General features: G+C 44.7%; 2 protein-coding genes across 7 annotated transcripts in view; one reads left to right on the top strand and one right to left on the bottom strand.

Moving 5' to 3' along the window:
• LOC141148310 (guanylate-binding protein 1-like) overlaps window positions 1-22231 on the top strand; it is a 1084899-nt gene that overhangs the window by 103793 nt on the left and 958875 nt on the right. The gene's annotated exons all lie outside the window — the stretch shown is intronic.
• LOC141148311 (guanylate-binding protein 1-like) overlaps window positions 1-22231 on the bottom strand; it is a 109469-nt gene that overhangs the window by 63040 nt on the left and 24198 nt on the right. For 3 of the 6 annotated variants that reach the window (XM_073635628.1, XM_073635622.1, XM_073635623.1), the window contains one exon: window positions 6805-6851. The exons of the other annotated variants lie outside the window; for them this stretch is intronic. The gene's annotated coding sequence lies outside the window, so the exon portion shown is untranslated. The remainder of the gene's footprint in view (window positions 1-6804; window positions 6852-22231) is intronic. 6 annotated transcript variants of the gene reach the window in all.

Below are 22231 nucleotides of genomic sequence, written 5' to 3'. Positions count from 1 at the left end.
CAAATTTTATCTATGGATAGTGATCATATGAAGCCATTTATTATCACAGTTGTTTGGCTCCTTTTTAAATCATAATGATAACAGAAATTACCCAAAGGGTCCTGATGAAAAGTTTCCATCCCTTGGAATGTTTGGCCTTGGTACAGACACACAAAGTGAAACACACAGGTTAAAATGGCAATTAAATTTAATTTCCCACATATGTGGCTTTTTAAAATAGTGTTTGTGTATAAATAGTCAATGAATGTGTTGGCTCTCATGTGGATATACTGACCAGGCTAGATACTAAGCCATGTGGAGCAGAAAAGAACTTTCAAAATACCTGCGTAACAAGGTAATGGAACTTTATAAAAATGGAAAAGTATATAAAAAGATAGCCAAAACCTTAAATATGCCAGTCAGTTGTCATGGTTATGCAATAGGGTTGTCTGTCAGCTTACCTGTCTCCATGTGTTCATCTCTAAAGACCAGCTGTCTCTCACCTGACTGCTTTTATTAACTCTCCTCTAGCATGGCTCCACCCCAGCTCCTATCAGAGAACTCTATATTAACCTCTGCACTGCAGGCCAGCCCTGCTGATCAACCTTTGTGTGTTTGGCTTCCTGTTCCTGCCTGCCGTGTGCTCTACGTTTGTTTCTGTTACCGACCTTGGCGTGTTCTCCACTATTCCTGTCTGCTCGTGACCCTGACCTTTGGTGTGTTCCCGACTATCCCTGTTTGCCTGTGACCCTAAACCTTGGTGTGTACTCTGTTGTCCTTGTCTGCTTGTGGCCCTGACCTTGGCTTACTCTTTTACTATCCCTATCCTCCTGTTGCCTACTGTGGGTGTGAGCTGGGGAACCCCGGGGGTCGCGACCTGGAGCCAGTTGCAGCTCAGTCCATCCTCACCACTAGAGGCTCTGATGAACACCTGCTGGCTCTTAGACTCCGCGCCCCAGGGAATTCTACGCTCTAACCCTGGTGGGATCCATGTTGGTGTTCCAGCGGCTCTGCCTTCTTTACTCCCATCCGCAGCAGTCAGCTGTAGGGTCCACTGCCTTGCGGTGCACTCCTGATCCCAACGGTGTGCATCTGTCACCTAGCCTCAGGGTGACCTGACAGTTTGATCAGCCATGGACCCGGCTGACGTGCTGCTTCCTGCAGCCGATCTATTGCAGGGCATAGTTCGCAGACTCGAGACCCAGGAATCTAATCAGACTCAGGTGATGCTATTCTTTAAGGATCTGGCTTCCCGCTTCGAGCAGCTCCAGGCCTCTTTGGGAAACCCCAACCTGCAGCCTCAAGTACAATCAGCAGCTGCACCTATCGCACCAGTCGCAGCCACACATTCATATTTACTGCCGGCTCTGTCCCGTTTCTCTGGGGACTCCAAGGCCTGCAGGGGCTTCCTCAGCCAATGCACCATTCATTTTGAGCTCCAGCCTCAAAATTTTCTGTCTGATCTGGCAAAGGTAGCCTATATCATTTTCCTCCTCTCTGGTGAAGCTTTAGATTGGGCTGCCCCCCTGTGGGAGAAGAATGACCCGGTGGTTTCCAGCCTGTCCAACTTCTTGAAGCTTTTTCGTAATATCTTCGAGGAGCCAGCTCGAGTTTCTTCAGTGGCTAGTGCACTTTTACGCCTTCACCAAGAATCTTGTTCAGTGGGACAATATATGCTTCAGTTCCGTATCCTCACAGCTGAATTGAGCTGGAACAATGAGGCCCTGGTCGCAACCTTTTTACATGGCCTCTCTGACCGAGTGAAGGACGAATTAGCAGGAAGAGCCATCCCCGCCGGTCTGGACGATTGAATTTCCTTGTGCAATCAGATTGACATTCGTTTCCAGGAGAGGTCCCAAGAAAAAAGACGCCAGCACCCCCTAGGTCCTAGTCAGCCAGAACTCTTCCCTTGTCACTCTGTGGAGCATCCTCTGCCTGCTGAGGAACCTATGCAGCTGGGCCGGACCAGACTAACCCCCAAATAATGTGCTAGATGCAGAACTCTTGGCTTGTGTCTTTATTGTGGGGGCAAGGGTCATTTTCGTGACTCCTGCTCGCTTCGTCTGGGAAACACATTTGGAAGGTGGAGTATTGGACCCAGAAACATCACCTTCTCGTCTTCTTCTTCTGGTGTTCCTCCATGTAGGTCCTAGCATATCTGGACTCCGGGGCTGCAGCAATTTTATGGACTGGAGAACTGCTTCTTCTATGAAGCTTACCCTTTCTCCTCTCGTTACATCACTGGTAGTCTCGGCAATTGATGGCACTGTGCTCCCAGGGGGACCTATACGTTTCCAGACGCTACCTATTAGGATGACGGTAGGGATACTCTACTAGGTGTGGATTTCCTTCCTCATTCTACCCAAGGCCTCTACTCCCATTGTATTGGGCCTTCCTTGGCTACAGCTCCACTCTCCACATGTGGACTGGGTCTCTGGGCAGATCCTGGCTTGGGGTCTTTCGTGTTTCTCGTCCTGTCTTCTCAAGGTGGTCCCCAAGGAGAGACTTCCCATTACTACCACATCCGTATCTTTTGATCTTCCCGCGGCATACAGCGATTACCCGGATGTGTTCTGTAAGAAGTCTGCTGAGGTGCTTCCTCCCCACAGATCTTTTGACTGTGCCATTGACCTTGTCCCTGGAGCAACTCTGCCCAGGGGCCGTACCTACCCTCTGTCTATTCCAGAGACCCAGGCCATGTCTGAGTATGTTGCCGAGAATCTGGAGAGAGGTTTCATCCAGAAATCCTCGTCGCCTGCAGGAGCAGAGTTCTTTTTCGTTGCTAAAAAGGATGGTACCCTCAGACCCTGCATCGACTATCGAGGGTTAAACGCAGTGACCATCAAAAACCGATACCCCTTACCTCTAATATCTGAGCTATTCGACAGGTTGAAGGGGCCTTCCATTTGCACCAGGTTGGATCTCAGAGGTGCATACAATCTCATTAGAATACGGAAAGGGGACGAATGGAGGACTGCGTTTAACACTAGGGACGGGCATTACGAATACCTGGTTATGCCTTTTGGTTTGTGTAATGCTCCAGCTGTGTTCCAGAACTTTGTTAATGAAATCTTCAGTCATCTCCTGTATCAGTTTGTTGTCATCGATCTGAATGACATTCTCATCTTTTCCGAAAATCTGCTTGCTCACAGAAACCATGTCCGCACCATTCTTCAACGCCTTAGAGAGAATAATCTCTATGCCAAGCTGGAGAAATGTTCCTTTGAATGTCCTAAGGTCCTGTTTCTGGGATGTTTTGTTTCTAGTTTGGGTCTTCGTATGGATCCCGGAAAGGTCTCGGCCATTACCAGCTGGCCCCTTCCTGCTAGCCTCAAGGCCACACAGCGCTTTCTTGGCTTCACAAATTATTATAGGCAGTTCATAAGGAATTACTCTTCCATTGCCGTGCCTATTATTGCTTTAACCAAGAAGGGTGCGAATGCCAGAGACTGGCCTTCTGAGGCTGTCTCTGCATTTCACGATCTGAAACAGGCCTTTGTTTCTGGACCTCTCTTGAGGAGACCAAATCCTGGGGACCCATTTTTTTATTGAAGTAGATGCTTCTTCGATGGGGGTGGGAGCTGTGCTTCTTCAGTTCTTTGAGAAGAGACGTCAACCATGTGCGTTCTTCTCCAAAAAATTTTCTCAGGCAGAGAGAAATTATGCCATTGGCGATCGGGAACTTCTCGCAATTAAATTGGCGTTGGGAGAGTGGCCTCACTCCATTACGATCTTTACTGATCATAAGAATCTACAATATCTACAGAATGCTAAATGTCTGAACCCCAGACAGGCCAGGTGGAGTCTCTTCTTTTCTCATTTTAAATTCACGATTACGTACAAACCTGGTTCCTGCAACGGTCGGGCTGATGCGCTCTCTAGGTCATTTGACACTTTGAACGAGGAGTCCACCCCTGATCCTGAGCCGATCATTCCGACCTCATACATTGTTGCCCATTCTACCACCCTGGAATCAAAAATTCCTCCTGGCAAGACCTTTGTTCCCACGGAGCAAAGAGCTAAGATCCTTCATTGGGGACATGATTCCAAGGTGGCAGGTCATGCTGGGTTCCTCCAATCCTTCCTGTCAGTCAGTCGTCTCTACTGGTGGCCTAACCTCCGCTCAGATGTTAAAGATTACGTTAAGGCTTGTCATGTCTGTGCTCAGTCTAAATCTTCCACACAAGCCCCTGCTGGTTTTCTCATGCCCTTGCCCATTCTTAAGGAGCCCTGGTCTCACATCGCCATGGATTTTATCACAGATCTTCCGCTGTCGGAGAATAATACAGCCATTTGGGTGGTAATTGATCGGTTCTCCAAGATGGCTCATTTTGTTCATCTTCCTGGTCTCCCTTCTGCCTCTGCCTTGGTTCCCATTTTTGTACGAGAGATTTCCGCCTTTATAGTGTTCCTTCCCATGTCGTTTCGGACAGGGGTGTTCAGTTTACATCCTGTTTTTGGAGAGCCTTTTGCAAATCCCTCAACATTACCTTGGATTTTACCTCTTCTTACCATCCCCAATCCAATGGCCAGACTGAGAGGGTTAATCAGGAGTTGGAGGTCTTTCTCCGTACCTTGGTCTCGGCTCATCATGATTATTGGGCATCACTACTCCCATGGGCAGAGTTCTCCCACAATAATCATGTCAACGTCAGTTCTCAGAAAACACCCTTTATCACTGTTTATGGAAGACATCCTCAACTCCCTCTTCCTATGACCTGTTCTTCCGACATTTCAGCCTTGGCTACTGTTCAGGAATCATTCAATTCCATGTGGGCTGACATTCATGATTCCCTCCAGAAAGCTGCCAACAAATTCAAGAGTTTTGCTGACCGTCGCAGGCGTAAGCCGCCTTCTCTTCAGCTAGGAGACAAAGTCTGGCTCTCCACCACGAACATCAAACTCCGGGTTCCTTCTCTCAAATTTGCCCCAAGATTCATTGGTCTGTACACCATAACTTCTAAACTGAATCCAGTTTGTTTCAAGCTCCAGATTCCCAAAAGCCTCAAAATCTCTAACTCCTTCCATGTTGCCCTTCTGAAGCCTTTAGTCCTCAATACGTTCTCTCGCCCTCTCTCTACCACAGCGCCGGTCTCTGAGGATAATCAGGAGTACGAGGTTAGCCAAATTTTGGATTCCCGACTCTGTAGAGGCATTCTCCAGTACCTCGTGCATTGGAAGGGGTTTGATCCTCAGGAGAGGTCGTGGATCAAGGCTTCTGAGGTCTTTGCATCTCGTCTGTTGAGGAAGTTTCATTTGAAGTTCCCCTCTAAACCTGGTCCCAGGCGGGGAAGGGGGAGGCCTCGTAAGAGGGGGGGTACTGTCATGGTTATGCAATAGAGTTGTCTGTCAGCTTACCTGTCTCCATGTGTTCATCTCTAAAGACCAGCTGTCTCTCACCTGATTGCTTTTATTAACACTCCTCTAGCATGGCTCCACCCCAGTTCCTATCTGAGAACTCTATATTAACCTCTGCACTGCAGGCCAGCCCTGCTGATTAACCTTTGTGTGTTTGGCTTCCTGTTCCTGCCTGCTGTGTGCTCTACGTTTGTTTCTGTTACCGACCCTGGCGTGTTCTCCACTATTCCTGTCTGCTCGTGACCCTGACCTTTGACGTGTTACCGACTATGCCTGTTTGCCTGTGACCCTGAACCTTGGCGTGTACTCTGTTGTCCTTGTCTGCTTGTGGCCCTGACCTTGGCTTACTCCTTTACTATCCCTATCCTCCGGTTCCCTACTGTGGGTGTGAGCTGGGGGACCCTGGGGGTCACGACCTGGAGCCAGTTGCAGCCCAGTCCATCCTCACCACTAGAGGCTCTGGTGAACAACTGCTAGCTCTTAGACTCCGCGCCCCAGGGAATCCTACGCTCTAACCCCGGTGGGATCCGTGTTGGTGTTCCAGCGGCCCTTCCTTCCTTACATCCGCAGCAGTCAGCCGTAGGGTCCACTGCCTTGCGGTGCACTCCTGATCCCAACGGTGTGCATCTGTCACCTAGCCTCAGGGTGACCTGGCATCAGTACTATTCAATCACTTATTAAAGGGGTTGTAAACCTCCATTTTCAAGTTGAACTTATAGGTAGACCTAGAATAAGGCTTAATTATAGGTACTGTAACTATTTACTAAACGTGCGCCATTTAGGAGATATTTACTTTGTACTGCACTGATGATGTCATTGGCGCATGCACTGTGAAGAAAATGACCCTTTTGTGCCGTTTCTTCACTAGCAAGTGCCGTAACTGGAAGCTCCCATACGCATGAGTGACGTCACGTCACGCGACTCCAGCCAGTCACATTGCCAGAGTCCGTAGCCCTGAAAGGAAGATGGGCGAACATGGATATGGCCTCCAGCGGGGACAGCGCGGGCTTCGTTTGCAGATAGGTGTCACATAATGTGCTAGTATGCGATGCATACTAGCACATTATGCTTTTACTTTGCAGGGAACAAAAAAGGAAGTAGCAGCCACAACTGCCAGAAGAATTGTTCATGTTGTCTGTATGAAGAATTGTTCATACAGACAACAGAGCATCAGAAAGTGACAAGAAATGGTAGGATCAACGAGTTTCACCCAAAAGCAGGTTTCCTCAGGATCCACTTAGCTTTCCAAACTCTCTAACTGGTAGATAATACAGGCAATACATTATTCTAACACAGTATTACATTAAAATATACATTTCATATGTTCCAATTACAAAAAAAATGAAAACAGATCAAAACATTGTACAAATATAGGGACACCCAGAGGGAGGGAAGAGAAAAAAATAAAAAATAAAACAAGGAACAAACTCCCAACTAGTATACATAAGCACCATTAAACTAACTTACCAAAAAGATTGAATCCTCCTGGCAAAGGAAGGTAACCAGATTTAGACCTGAAGGCAGGGGTAAAGAGAGGGGATCAGATAATAGCCACGATCCAAAGGTCAAACACAGGCAACCAAAAAATAGATATATAGTCCTGTAGCTATATCTATATATACTATATATACACACATTTTTTTCATTTTTATTTGAACAGATATTATCACTTGCCTGGTACTTATCTTTTCATCTTTTCCTCCTGCTTCTCACCTTGGGTGAGTATCCCATCAGGGTTTGTACTCTATTTTCAATTTCCATTGTCCCACCAAATTGCTGATCCTCCATGCTCTCTTGGGAGTCGGTTCCTTGTTTCAATTTTTATTTCTCTACTCTCCCTTTGGGTGTCTTTATGTTCATACAATGTTTTAATCTTTTTTTCATTTTTTGTCATTGCAACATATGAAATGTATACTTTATAGTAATACTATGTTGGAATAATGTATTGCCTGTATTATCTACCAGCTAGAAAGTTTGGAAAACAAAATGGATCCTGAAGAGGCCACTTTGGGCGAAACACTTTAATCCTACCACTCTTCGTCACTTTCTGATGCTCTGTTGTTTATATGACATGCCTGGTAGCGTGTACTATGTGATTGTAGACTGACAAAAGATTTTATTAAATAAATATTATATTCTTATCTTGTCAGGGCTGGGCTCTCAGCCCTTCCTTCTCTCGCTCAGGTTGCTCAGCTGTCGTTTAATTGCCAGTAGACATGTGCGCTGTCAATAAATTTGTTTTGTTTCGCTCCGTTCCGTTTCATATTAAAATTGATTCAGAATTCGGAATTCGTGTCCGAAATTCAATTCGGATTCATACGAAATACGAATTTTCGTTAGGTTCGTAAACTTTTTGTAACAATAACGAAAGTTCATTATGATAAATTTATCCGAAGTTCGTAAACGAAATTTCGTATTTCGTACAAAATTCATATGTATAAAAATTCATATTTTGGATCCTTACGAATGTACGAATTTTCGGAAATTCATACGAATTTCCGATTCGTACGAAACTAATCGCACATGTCTAATTGCCAGCACTCCTCGCTCCACAGTGGCTCACCTGGTCATCATTTCCTGCTCATCAGCCCAGCCCACAGCCAGCCCCTTCTGGCTATTTAAACTGCCTGGTTCAGTCCTTCTGTCCCTTTGCCTTGGTCAATATATCTGGAGACTCTCTGCTGTGTTCCTGTTGAAGACTTGCCTGGCTGACATCCCTTCTGGTTCCTGATCCTGTCTGCTGCCTCCAACTACGCTGATCTCTGGCTTCCTGATTCACTGGCTTGTTCTGACTACCCGCTTTGGCTACCATACCCTGACTCTGTTTTGACTATGTTTACTATTTGTACCATTTTTAACATTTTATTAAAAAGGTGTGATTTTTACTGCATTTTCTGTCTCCATCTGATTCATGGTTCCTGACATGCAGTATATATATTGTTCTTTGCGGTTATATTAGTTAGGCATGCTAAAAATTCATCGCTTCCCCTAATCTCTCCGTCTGGAAAATAAGGGGGTACTTTGTCCTTGAACCTGTTTACCTTATTTGGGGATTGTGCCTCTTTTCTTGAACAAGCTCACCTACCTAATACTCTTCTCAAGCCCAAATAGAACTTTATGGTCACAACCACAAGCACTATGTTTGGAAAGGGGTCAACAAGGCCTATAGAGACAAAAATACCATCCCCACTGTGAAGCATGGTGGCGGCATACTGATGTTTTTTGGGGGGGTGAGCCCTAAAGGCACAGGGAATCTTGTGAAAATTGATGGCAAGATGAATGCAGCATGTTATCAGAAAATACTGGCAGGCAATTTGCATTCTTCTGCAGCAAATCTAAGCATGGGACACTCTTGGACTTTCCAGCATGACAATGACCCTAATCACAAGTCCAAGTTGACCTTCCAGTGGTTACAGCAGAAAGGGTGAAGGTTCTGGGGTGGTCACAGTCTCCTGACCTTATATTATTAAACCACAATGGGAAGATCTCAAACATACAGTTCATGCAATACAACAAAAAACTTTGCATGACCCGGAGGCATTTTGCCAAGATGAATGGGCAGCTATAATATCTGCAAGAATTTGGGGCCTCATAAAGACAGCATGCTGTCATTGATGTTAAGGGGGCAATACACAGTATTAAGAACTAAGGGTATGCAGACTTTTGAACAGGGGGCATTTTATTGGTTTACTTGTTGCCATGTTTTGTTTTATGATTGTGCCATTTTGCTATGACCTACAGTAATAGCATATGAATCCCACAAGAAATAAAAGTTATGGAATTTGCCTGCTCATTCATGTTTTCTTTAAAAAATGTACATACTGTTACCAATTCTGCAAGGGTATGCAAACTTTTGAGCACAACTGTACGGTAGATCTTCCATTGGATTGGACTACATGGGCCAGCCTTCACTTCCCATGTGCCTTAATGACCCTGTTTCCAGTTCTCCAATTTTCCTTCCTTGGACCACTTTTGTCTGTCCTGACCACGGCAGACCAGGAACATCTCACAGAAGCTGTTGTTTTAGCGTAGCTCTGACCAGGCCGTCTAGCCATTATAATTCACTCAAATCCTTATGCTTGTCCATTTTATCTGCTTTCAACACATCCATTTCATAGATAACATGCATTTGGGGGAAAGGGGAGATTTGGGACTTTATACGAGGCATAGGACCCGTAGGTACAATGCCTCCATCCCTGTTTGACAATTCATTGAAAAAAGAGGTTTGGGACTTTGTATGAAGCATACGGCTGGGGGTGGGGGGATGATGCAAATTGTGTCTGACCAGTTTGTTATATAACTGCAATTACTAAATTTCAGTACAATGCACAATGCTCTTTTTTTCAATGAACATGTTCACTTGCTGCTTAATATATCACACCCACTTTCAGATGCCATTGCCATGAGATAATCAATGTTATATGATATGTATGGATGTAGTATCCAATTTGTTTTGGTATTTTATATGGCAAGTAGGTAGTTGATGGGGTTATTTGGTGGGAGGTGCTGTACAATCTATGCCACAGTTTTTTTTATCAGTATTCTTTTAATTTGAGAATATTGAGAAATTTTAAATTAAAAAAATACACTTTTTAATTCTTTGTGGTTACCTTAACCACTTACGGACCACCCGCCATCATTATACGGTGGAACTTTGAAGAGGGGTGTCGTTGTTATGGCAGGAGCTAGCTACCATAACCCTGGTATCCTCTTCAAGAGCGGGCGGTCCGCTTTCAGATAAAAGTGGTCTCTGTGGCGGATTTGCACCGAGATCACTATTATCGCGCTCTGGTGCCCTCAGCCGCTTACCGGAGCCGCCGGCGGTGGCGATCGGGTCCTCTTCCCTGTTAGGCATGGAACTGAGTGAGGGGAAGATGGCCCCCACCCGGCCTCCATACCATTGCAGGGCAGAAGCAACACCAAAACGTCACTTCCGCCCATAGATCTTAAAGAGACAATTTTATTTTTTCAAACAACATTTTTTAATTTTTTGCATTTTTGTGTAAATATGAGATCTGAGATCTTTTTGACCCCAGATCTCATATTTAAGAGGACCTGTCATGCTTTTTTTTCTATTACAAGAGATCTTTACATTCCTTATAATAGGAATAGAAGTGACAATTTTTTTTTTTAAAAGAACAGAGCATTTTTTTAACGCACTCCTATCAAACAATCCAATCGTGTGTACAGGTAATAAGAGCGAGAGCAATAATTCTAGCCCTAGACCTCCTCTGTAACTCAAAACATGCAACCTGTAGAATTTTTTAAACGTCGCCAATGGAGATTTTTAAGGGTAAAAGTTTGTCGCCATTCCACAAGCGGGCGCAATTTTGAAGCGTGACATGTTGGGTATCGATTTACTCAGCTTAACATCATCTTTTACAATATATATATAAAAATTGGGCTAATTGTACTGTTGTCTTATTTTTTAAATAAAAATGTGTACTTTTTCCAAAAAAATGCGCTTGTAAGACCGCTGCGCAAATACGGTGTGACAGAAAGTATTGCAACGACCGCCATTTTATTATCTAGGGTGTTAGAAAAATATATATATATAATGTTTGGGGGTTCTAAGTAATTTTCTAGCAAAAAATATTATTTTAACATGTAAACAATAGGCCCGGTCCTTAAAGGGATACTAAACCTTCGGCTTTTTTTTCTGCTAATCCTGCTCCTTTAAGGTAGTGTAGTGTGTTTTCACTTACCATTTCGTTCAATTTAGTTTTCAAATGCTTTTTTTGGGGGGTTCGTTTTCCCCACTTCCTGTTGTTCTCCCAGATGGTTGCCCCCATCAGCAGAGCCATTCTGAAGGGGGTTATCGTGTGTGTGCGCTCCCTCCACTGGGACTACATTCCTGCGGGGAGACGCTGTCCATGCTCACAGGCACGGGAGCCGCAGCCGTGTATGACCTCTGGGGGAATCTAAGATGGAAAAGGACCTGGGGGTCCTAGTAGACAATAGGCTCAGCAATGGCATGCAATTCCAAGCTGCTGCTAACAAAGCAAACAGAATATTGGCATGCATTAAAAAGGGGATCAACTCCAGAGATAAATTGATAATTCTCCCGCACTACAGGACACTGGTCCCCTTGTTAAAGGGAGCTTCCAGATTCCGATAAGCCCCCCGCCCACAGACCCCCACAACCACTGGGCAAGGGTTGTGGGGATGAGGCCCTTGTCCCCATCAACATGGGGACAAGGTGTTTTGGGGGGCTACCCCAAAGCACCCTCCCAATGTTGAGGGCATGTGGCCTGGTACGGTTCAGGAGGGGGGCCCTCTCTCATCCCCCCCCTTTTCTGCGGCCTGCCAGGTTGCGTGCTCGGATAAGGGTCTGGTATGGATTTTTGGGGGGGACCCCACTCCAATTTTTAAAAAAAAATTGTCGCTGGGTTCCCCTTAAAACCCATACCAGACCTGAAGGGTCTGATATAGATTTTGAGGTGGACCCCACGCCATTTTGTTTTTTAAATTTTGGCCAGGGTTCCCCTTAAAATGCATACCAGACCTGAAGGGCCTGGTATGGAATTTAGGGGGACCCCATACTTCATTTTTTTTAAAATTTTGGTTCGGGGTTCCCCTGTGGGGAATTCCCAATGCCGTTTTTATTAATGAACTGTTATGTGTATTGTCGGACCGGCAATTCATTAATAGTCGCTATAAAAATGGCATGGGAATTCCCCACAGGGGAACCCCGAACCAAAATTTAAAAAAAAATGACGTGGGGGTCCCCCTAAATTCTATACCAGGCCCTTCAGGTCTGGTGTGGATATTAAGGGGAACCCCGGCCAAAATTTTTTTTTAAAAATGGCGTGGGGTCCCCCTCAAAATCTATACCAGATCCTTCAGGTCTGGTATGGGTTTTAAGGGGAACCCCGCAGCAAAACAAAAAAAAATGGTGTGTGGTACCCCCAAAAATCCATACCAGACCTTTAACCGTGCACGCAACCTGGCAGAGCCCCCCCATCCTGAACCGTACCAGGCCACATGCCCTCAACATTGGGAGGGTGCTTTGGGGTAGCCCCCCAAAACACCTTGTCCCCATGTTGATGGGGACAAGGGCCTCATCCCCACAACCCTTGCCTGGTGGTTGTGGGGGTCTGTGGGCAGGGGGCTTATCGGAATCCTGAAGCCCCCTTTAACAAGGGGACCCCCAGATCCCAGCCCTCCCCCTTGTGTGAAATGGTAAGGGGGTACAAAAGTACCCCTACCATTTCACAAAAAAGTGTCAAAAATGTTAAAAATGACAAGAGACAGTTTTTGACAATTCCTTTATTTAAATGCTTATTCTTTCTTCTATCTTCTATCTTCCTTTGGTTTCTTTCTCCATCTTCTTCTGGTTCTTCTGGTTCTTCTGGTTCTTCCACTGGTGTTCTCGTCCGGCATCTTCCCCAGCGGCGCCTTTTTCTCTTCATCTTCTTTTCTCGGGCCGCTCTGCATCCACGATTAGATGAGAGGCTCCCGCTGTGTGACGCTTCTCCTCTTCTGACGGTTCTTAAATAACGGAGAGCGGGTGACCCCGCCTCCTCTGACGTCACAGCGAATGCCACAGGGATGTCCCCGTCAAGTCCCCGTGCGTCAGAGGGGGGCGGGGTCACTGGGTGACTCTGTTATTTAAGAACCGTCAGAAGAGGAGGAGAAGCGTCACAAAGTGGGAGCCTCCCTCCATGCCATCATGGATGTGGAGCGGCCTGGAGAAGAAGATGAAGAAAAGAAGATAAAGAGAAGGAGACGCATTATTTAAATGCTTCTTCTTTCTTCTATCTTCCTTTGGTTTCTTCCTCCATCTTCTTCTTCTTCTGGTTCTTCTGGTTCTCCTCCGTCATCTTCCTCAGCGGCGCCTTCTTCTCTTCATCTTCTTTTCTCAGGCCGCTCTGCATCCACGATTGGATGGGAGGCTCCCGCTGTGTGATGCTTCTCTTCTTCTGATGATTCTTAAATAACGGAGGGCGGGTGACGGGTGCCCCCGCCCCCCTCTGACGTCATGGGAAATGCCACAGGGAAGTCCCCGTCAAGTCCCCGTGCGTCAGAGGGGGGCAGGGTCACCGGGAGGCCCCGCCCTCCATTATTTAAGAACCGTCAGAAGAGGAGAAGCGTCACACAGTGAGAGCCTCCCTCCATGCCATCATGGATGTGGAGCGACCCGGAGAAGAAGATGAAGAAAAGAAGATAAAGAGAAGGAGATGCCACGGAGGAAGATGCTGGATGAGAACACCGGAGGAAGAACCAGAAGAACCAGAAGAAGAAGATGGAGGAAGAAACCGAAGGATGAAGGAAGAAAGAAGTTAGAAGAAAGAAGATGGAAAGAAGAAGCATTTAAATAAAGGAATTGTCAAAAACTGTCTCTTGTAATTTTTAACATTTTTGACAGTTTTTTTGTCAAATGGTAGGGGTACTTTTGTACCCCCTTACCATTTCACACAGGGGGGAGGGTCGGGATCTGGGGTCCCCTTGTTAAAGGGGGCTTCCAGATTCCGATAAGCCCCCCTGCCCGCAGACCCCCATAACCACCAGCCAAGGGTTGTGGGGATGAGGCCCATGTCCTCATCAACATGGGGACAAGGTGCTTTAGGGGGGACCCCAAAGCACCCTCCCAATGTTGAGAGCATGTGGCCTGGTATGGTTTGGGGGGGCACTCTCTTGTCCCCGCCTCTTTTCCTGCGGCCTGCCAGGTTGCCTGCTCGGATAAGGGTCTGGTATGGATTTTTGGGGGGACCCCACGCCATTTTTTTTACATTTTGGCGCAGGGTTCCCCTTAAAATCCATACCAGACCTGAAGGGCCTGGTATTGAATTTAGGGGGACCCCCCACATCATTTTTTTTTTTAATTTTGTTTTTGATCAATGAACTTTTATGTGTATTGTCGGACCGGCAATTCATTAATAGCCGCGAGTAGTTTTAGATGACTTTTTTCCTTTGAAATGTCATTTTGCTGTCAGACTGTTCTAAACACGGGAAACATGCGCCCCTTTACAGGCATACTATAGACACCCCTCAGGTACAAATTTTAAAGGAATATTACACTTTTATTGTTTGACTTTAAACATTATTAAAATCACTGCTCCCAAAAAAACATGAGTTCGACTCGAACTCGAAGCTCATCCCTAGTTATGAGTAAAGGTTGCGGGCACTGAAGTTATTCTCTCTGGAGAAGAGACGCTTGAGAGGAGATATGATTTCAATTTACAAATACCGTACTGGTGACTAGACATGTGCAATTCGTTTCATTACGAATTTGTTTTTTAACAAATTTTGACAAATTTGTTCATTCGGAAATATCCAAATTAACGAAAATCCATTTAATGAATTTTTCCGAATATTTGTAAATTCGGAAATTTTAAATTCGTACATTCGTAAATTCATACATTCGTAAATGTGTACATTTGTAAATTAGTGAATTCGTAAATTAGTAAATTCAGAAATTCGGAAATCTGAAATAATAATTAACTAATAATAACTTAACTATTAATAGTAACTATTAAATTATAGGTATTGTAATTTCCTTTCGAATTTGGCTGTTAGTGAACGTAACACATACAAATTTATCCGAAGTGATTTAACTGAAGTGATAGGAATGATCCGAAATAACGAATGGAACGTAATAAATTAATTATAATAAATAACAATAATCATAATAAAAACTTTTTATTATTACTATTTATTATTCATTTGTTCCTTTCCATTTGTTAAGATGCAGCATTCCTTATTTCGGATAATTTGTAACTTCGGATAAATTTGTATGTGTTACATTCACTAACAGCTAAATTTGAAAGGAATTTACAATACCTATAATTTAATAGTTAGTTACTATTTCAGATTTTCGAATTTTGGGGTTTTTGGATTTTCAAATTTCGAATATACAAATTTCCAAATTTTTGAATTTACAAATGTACGAATTTACGAATATACAAATTTTCTAATTTATGAATGTACGAATTTATGAATGTACGAATTTACATATGTGCAAATGAACGAATGTACAAAAGAATGAATGTACGAATTTACGAATTGCGATCATAATGAATGACCCGAAAAAATTAAAAAAAAAAAACAAATGGAATGAAAACGAACAAATTTTTTGGCAGTGCACATGTCTACTGGTGACCCCACAATAGGGATAAAACTTTTTCGTGGCCACTCATTAACCACTTGCCGACCGCCTCACGACGATGTACGTCGGCAGAATGGCACGGGCAGGCAGAATCATGTACCTGTACGTGATCTGCCTCCCGCGGGCAGGGGGTCCGATCGGACCCTCCCCAGTTCCCGAGGTGGCCGGCATTTGTTCGCGGGCGATCAGAGGTGAGGGGGAGGCCAACCATTCGTGGGCACCCCCTCGCGATCGCTCCCGGCGAATGAAATCCTTCCTCTGCCACTGTAATGTAAACAGAGGCAGAGGAAGTGATGTCATCCCTCCTCGAGCCGGTCTTTTCGTTCCAGCACCGAGGAGAGAAGACATCAATGTGAGTTACACCAACACTACACGTACAGTAGATCACACTAGGCACACTTTTCACCCCCCATCACCCTCCATCACCCCCGATCCACCCCTGTACCCCCTGTCACACTGACACCAATAGCAGGGTTTTTTTTTGCATTGGTGTCAGTTTGTGACAGTTATAAGTATTAAGGGCAGTTAGGGTTAGCCCCCTTTAGGTCTGGGGTACCCCCCTTTAGGTCCAGGGTACCCCCCTAACCCCCCCTAATAAAGCTTAATCCCTTGATCATCCCCCGTCGCCAGTGTCACTAAGCAATCGTTTTTCTGATCGCTGTATTAGTGTCACTGGTGACGCTAGTTAGGGAGGTAAGTATATAGGTTCGCTGTCAGTGTTTTATAGTGACAGGGACCCCCATATACTACCTACTAAAGGTTTTAACCCCCTGATTGCCCCCTAGTTAACCCTTTCACCAGCGATTACCGTATAAGTGTTACGGGTGACGCTGGTTAGTTAGTTTGTTTTTTATAGTTTATTATAGTTTTAGGGCACCCGCCGTTTATTACCTTATAAAGGTTTAACTCCCTAATTGCCCGGCGGTGATATAAGATATGTTTTTAGGGTCAGATAAGGTCTGCGTCGCCCCAGGCAGCGTCAGTTTAGCGCCAGTACCGCTAACACCCACGCACGCAGCATACACCTCCCTTAGTGCTATAGTATCTGAATGGATCGATATCTGATCAGATCTATACTAGCATCCCCAGCAGTTTAGGGTTCCCATAAACACAGTGTTAGCGGGATCATCCCAGATACCTGCTAGCACCTGCGTTTTGCCCCTCGGCCCAGCCCTGCCCAGCCCACCCAAGTGCAGTATCGATCGATCACTGACACTTACAAAACACTAAGCACACATAACTGCAGCGTTTGCAGAGTCAGGCCTGATCCCTGCGATCGCTAACAGTTTTTTGGTAGCGTTTTGAATCAGTCGCTAACAGTCAGGAGCTTTTTTGCCTGTGAGTCTCACTAGTGTACCCCTAAATTTAGAGCCCAAAATGGCAAATCGAAGGTACACTAGTGAAGAGGCCTACACGTTTCTGAGCATGACAGATAGTGAAGAGGAAGTCACTCATCTGTCAGATTCAGGCTCAGAATACGAACCTGTAGAGGACAGCGGCTCCATGACAGATAGCTCTGACGACGGAGTTGTGGTCCCTGCTAAGGTCAGGCGTACCAGACCCCAATCTTCTTCTTCTGTCCTTGAAGTGCAAGAACCGCAGGTCCCTCATATGGAGCAGAGAAGTACTAGCGCCGCTATTCCTTCTGGTGAACTGGCAAGCACCAGCGGCCTAGTACACCCTGGTCGTACATCCAGCACTGCAGTATCACGTGGTGACGTGGCGAGTCCCATAAGTGCAGTTCAAGCTGGCGAGGTGGCAAGCACTAGTAGTGTCCCGCTGCCACCAGGAAGAAGAACACAGGCCCGTCGTGCCTATAGTGCCCTTCTTGCTGCATTCGCCAATCCGAATTGGGTACCCACCACTTCTGCAGCACCCGTACTCCCCCCATTCACTGGCCAACCCAGAATTCAGGTGGAAACAGTTGATTTTACGCCACTGGATTTTTATTCGCTGTTTTTCACCGAAGATCTCTATAGATCTATTTTGGACCAAAGCAATTTATACGCTGGTCAACACATCGCCGCTAATCCCCAGTCCTCCCTTGCCAGAGATTGGAGACCAATTACGGTCTCCGAATTTAAGATCTTTTTGGGCCTTTCCCTCAACATGGGCATAAATAAAAAGAGTGAGTTGCGGCCATATTGGTCCACTGACCCAATTTACCATATGCCCATGTTCTCTGCTTCCATGGCCAGGGCACGATACAAGCAGATTTTGCGGTTCATGCACTTCAATGACAATGAACTCTGTCGTCCTCGTGGAGACCCTGGATACGATCGGCTTTACAAAATTCGTCCCCTCGTAAACCACTTCAACCAGCGTTTTGCAGACTTGTTTACTCCCCATCAAGTTGTCTGCGTTGATGAGTCCCTGATTAAATTTTTTGGCCGCTTGTCATTCAAACAGTACCTTCCCAGCAAGCGTGCCAGATACGGGGTCAAGATGTATAAGCTCTGTGACAGGGCCACAGGCTATACATGTAGATTTATGGTTTACGAGGGCAAAGATAGTCACATAGAGCCGACAAACTGCCCTGACTACATAGGAAGCGCTGGCAAGATAGTGTGGGACTTGGTGTCACCCTTATTCGGAAAGGGGTACCACTTGTACGTGGACAATTATTACACAAGCGTGCCACTTTTTAGTCACCTTTTTGATCAACAGATTGGAGCATGTGGCACCGGGCGACCTAACGCCGGGGCTTTCCCCAGCGGCTTGTAGATTCCCGTCTTAGGCTGGGGGAGAGAGCCTGCTTGCAGTGTAATAATTTGCTCGCTATGAAGTGGAGGGATAATAAGAATGTTTTCGGTCTTACCTCCCTTCATGCAGACACAATGGCCCAAATTACTACGGCGACTGGTGTTGTGGAGAAACCCCTCTGTGTCCACGAAAATAACCAAAATATGGGAGGGGTGGACCTCAATGACGTTGGCGTCGTACCTAGTTGCCCGTAAGGCCAGACGCTGGTACAAAAAAGTGTCTGTTTATTTATTTCAATTGGCTTTGCTGAACGCTCATGTGCTATACAGAGCTTCAGGACGGACTGGATCCTTCCTTAAATTCCAGGAAGAGATCGTCAGAGCCCTTCTGTTTCCAGACGGTGCTCCACCTCACCTTCCCCAACCAAATGCAGTAAGCCAGCTGCATGAGAGGCATTTTCCTTATGTCCTCTCGAGTACCCCTACCCAACGAGCCCCCCCAAAGAAGATGTCGTGTCTGTAGCAAGCGCTGATTTAGGTGTGACACTCGGTATTATTGTCCCTCCTGTCCTGACAATCCTGGTCTATGCATTGGTGAATGTTTTGAAAGATACCATACACTAGTTGAGTTTTAGCGTAGGGTACAGCATTGCACAGACTAGGACACACTTTCACAGGGTCTCCCAAGATGCCATCGCATTTTGGGAGACCCAAACCTGGTACCAGTTACAAAAGTTAAAGTTACTAAAAAAAGTGTAAAAAAATATAAAAAATACAAAAAATAAAAACACAAAAAAATATAAAATAAAAAAAACAAAAATAGTTGTTGTTTTATTGTTCTCTCTCTCTCTATTCTCTCTCTATTGTTCTGCTCTTTTTTACTGTATTCTATTCTGCAATGTTTTATTGTTATTATGTTTTACCATGTTTGCTTTTCAGATATGCAATTTTTTTATACTTTACTGTTTACTGTGTTTTGTTGGTAACCATTTTTTTGTTTTCAGGTACGCCATTCAGCTGCAGAGCGGATTTATTTATCTTGACAGCAACAGCGTTTGCTCCCACGATACATAAAGCCGTGACTCCAGCGCTGTCGGAGGTGATTTCATCACCACAGTTACATACTTCAGCATATATGCCAAAACATGGGGGCAGCAGTGGGTGGAGGAGCGATTTGCTCCTGCCTTTTGTGGGAGGATGCCTCCATGCTTCGGAATATATATATTTTAGGCACAGGTTGCGTTAAATGTTTTATTTTTTACTATGTTTTTTTGTATTTGCTTTGCAGGTATGGTAAGTCTTACTGTTATACTGTAATGTTACTTTGTTTTATTGTTAACCATCATTTGCTTAGCAGGTACGCCATTCAGTTGCAGTGCAGATTTATCTATCTTGACGGCAACAGCGTTTGCTCCCACGATATATAAAGCCGTGACTCCAGTGCTGTCGGAGGTGATTTCACCACCACAGTTACATACTTCAGCATATGTGCCGAAGCGTGGGGGCAGCAGAGGGCGGAGGAGCGATTTGCTCCTAACTTTTGCGGGAGGATGCCCCCATGCTTCGGCATATTTATACGGTGCATGTATGCCCATCATTAGAAGTGGGTGCATGAAGGGAGGTATTCTAATGGTGGGCATACCCACCGATCAATCTCTTTTTTTCATGCAGCCCACAGTTTACAATATATGCCCAACAAGGACCAGCAACATACTGGTATGTTGCTGGACTTTGAGTGGTTATACCAGAATGAGGCCTGCAGGCTTAGGTATCATCTTGGTATCATTCTTTTCAGCCAGCGGTCGGGCTTTCATGTAAAAGCAATCCTAGTGGCTAATTAGCCTCTAGACTGCTTTTACAAGCAGTGGGAGGGAATCCCCCCCACCATCTTCCATGTTTTTCTCTGGCTCTCCTGTCTCAACAGGGAGCCTGAGAATGCAGCCGGTGATTCAGCCAGCTGACCATACAGGTGATCAGAGACCAGAGTGGCTCCAAACATCTCTATGGCCTAAGAAACCGGAAGCTACAAGCATTTCATGACTTAGATTTCGCCGGATGTAAACAGCGCCATTGGGAAATTGGGAAAGCATTTTATCACACCGATCTTGGTGTAGTCAGATGCTTTGAGGGCAGAGGAGAGATCTAGGGTCTAATAGACCCCAGTTTTTTCAAAAAAGAGTACCTGTCACTACCTATTGCTATCATAGGGGATATTTACATTCCCTGAGATAACAATAAAAATGATTAAAAAAAATAAAAATGAAAGGAACAGTTTAAAAATAAGATAAAAAAGCTAAAAAATAATAAAGAAAAAAAAAAAAAAAAAAAAGCACCCCTGTCCCCTCCTGCTCTCGTGCAAAGGCGAAAGCAGGCATCGGTCTGGCGTCAAATGTAAACAGCAATTGCACCATGCATGTGAGGTATCACTGCGAAGGTCAGATCAAGGGCAGTAATTTTAGCAGTAGACCTCCTCTGTAAATCTAAAGTGGTAACCTGTAAAGGCTTAAAATTTTTAAAAGTGTGTTTTTTCACAAAAAAATGCATTTGAAAAATCGCTGCGCAAATACTGTGTGAAAAAAAAAAAAAAACACCCACCATTTTAATCTGTAGGGCATTTGCTTTAAAAAAATATATAATGTTTGGGAGTTCAAAGTAATTTTCTTGCAAAAAAAAATTATTTTTTCATGTAAACAAAAAGTGTCAGAAAGTGGTTAGAGAGGGTAATGTGTGACATAAGCTTCTAAATGTTGTGCATAAAATGCCAGGACAGTTCAAACCCCCCCAAATGACCCCATTTTGGAAAGTAGACACCCCAAGCTATTTGCTGAGAGGCATGTAGAGTCCATGGAATATATCATATTGTGACACAAGTTGCGGGAAAAAGACAAATTTTTTTTTTCTTTTTTTTTCGCACAAAGTTGTCACTAAATGATATATTGCTCAAACATGCCATGGGAATATGTGAAATTACACCCCAAAATACATTCTGTTGCTTCTCCTGAGTACGGGGATACCACATGTGTGAGACTTTTTGGGAGCCTAGCCGTGTACAGGACCCCGAAAACCAAGCACTGCCTTCAGGCTTTCTAAGGGCGTACATTTTTTATTTCACTCTTCACTGCCTATCACAGTTTCGGAGGCCATGGAATGCCCAGGTGGCACAAAACCCCCCAAATGACCCCATTTTGGAAAGTAGACACCCCAAGCTATTTGCTGAGAGGTATAGTGAGTATTTTGCAGACCTCACTTTTTGTCACAAAGTTTTGAAAATTGAAAAAACAAAAAAAAATTTTTTTTTCTTGTCTTTCTTCATTTTCAAAAACAAATGAGAGCTGCAAAATACTCACCATGCTTCTCAGCAAATAGCTTGGGGTGTCTACTTTCCAAAATTGGGTCATTTAGGGGGGTTTTCTGCTATCTTGGCATTTTATGGCCTTCGAAACTGTGATAGGTAGTGAGGAGTGTATTAAAAATTTACGCTCTTAGAAATCCTTAAGGCAGTTATTGTTTTTCAGGGCCCCGTACGCGGCTAGGCTCCCAAAAAGTCCCACACATATGGTATCCCTGTACTCAGGAGAAGCAGCAGAATGTATTTTGGGGTGTAATTCCACATATACCCACAGCATATTTGAGCAATATATCATTTAGTGACAACTTTATGCAAAAAAAAAAAAAATGTCACTTTCCCGCAACTTATGTCAAAATATAAAATATTCCATGGACCCAACATGCCTCTCAGCAAATAGCTTGGGATGTCTACTTTCCAAAATGGGGTCATTTGGGGGGGTTGTGCCATCTGGGCATTTTATGGCCTTCAAAACTGTGATAGGTAGTGAGGAGTGAAATCAAAACTTTACGCCCTTAGAAATCCTGAAGGTGGTGCTTTGTTTTCGGGGCCCGTGCGCGGCTACGCTCCCAAAAAGTCCCACACATGTGGTATCCCCATACTCAGGAGAAGCAGCTAAATGTATTTTGGGGTGCAATTCCACATATGCCCATGGCCTGTGTGAGCAATATATCATTTAGTGACAACTTTGTGCAAAAAAAAGAATTGGTCACTTTCCCGCAACTTGTGTCAAAATAT

The sequence above is a fragment of the Aquarana catesbeiana genome, linkage group LG06 (assembly GCF_042186555.1).
Source record: "Aquarana catesbeiana isolate 2022-GZ linkage group LG06, ASM4218655v1, whole genome shotgun sequence".
NCBI lineage: Eukaryota > Metazoa > Chordata > Amphibia > Anura > Ranidae > Aquarana > Aquarana catesbeiana.
The sequence above is the reverse complement of the archived record's forward strand: the minus strand, read 5'-3'. Positions and strand labels throughout refer to the sequence as shown.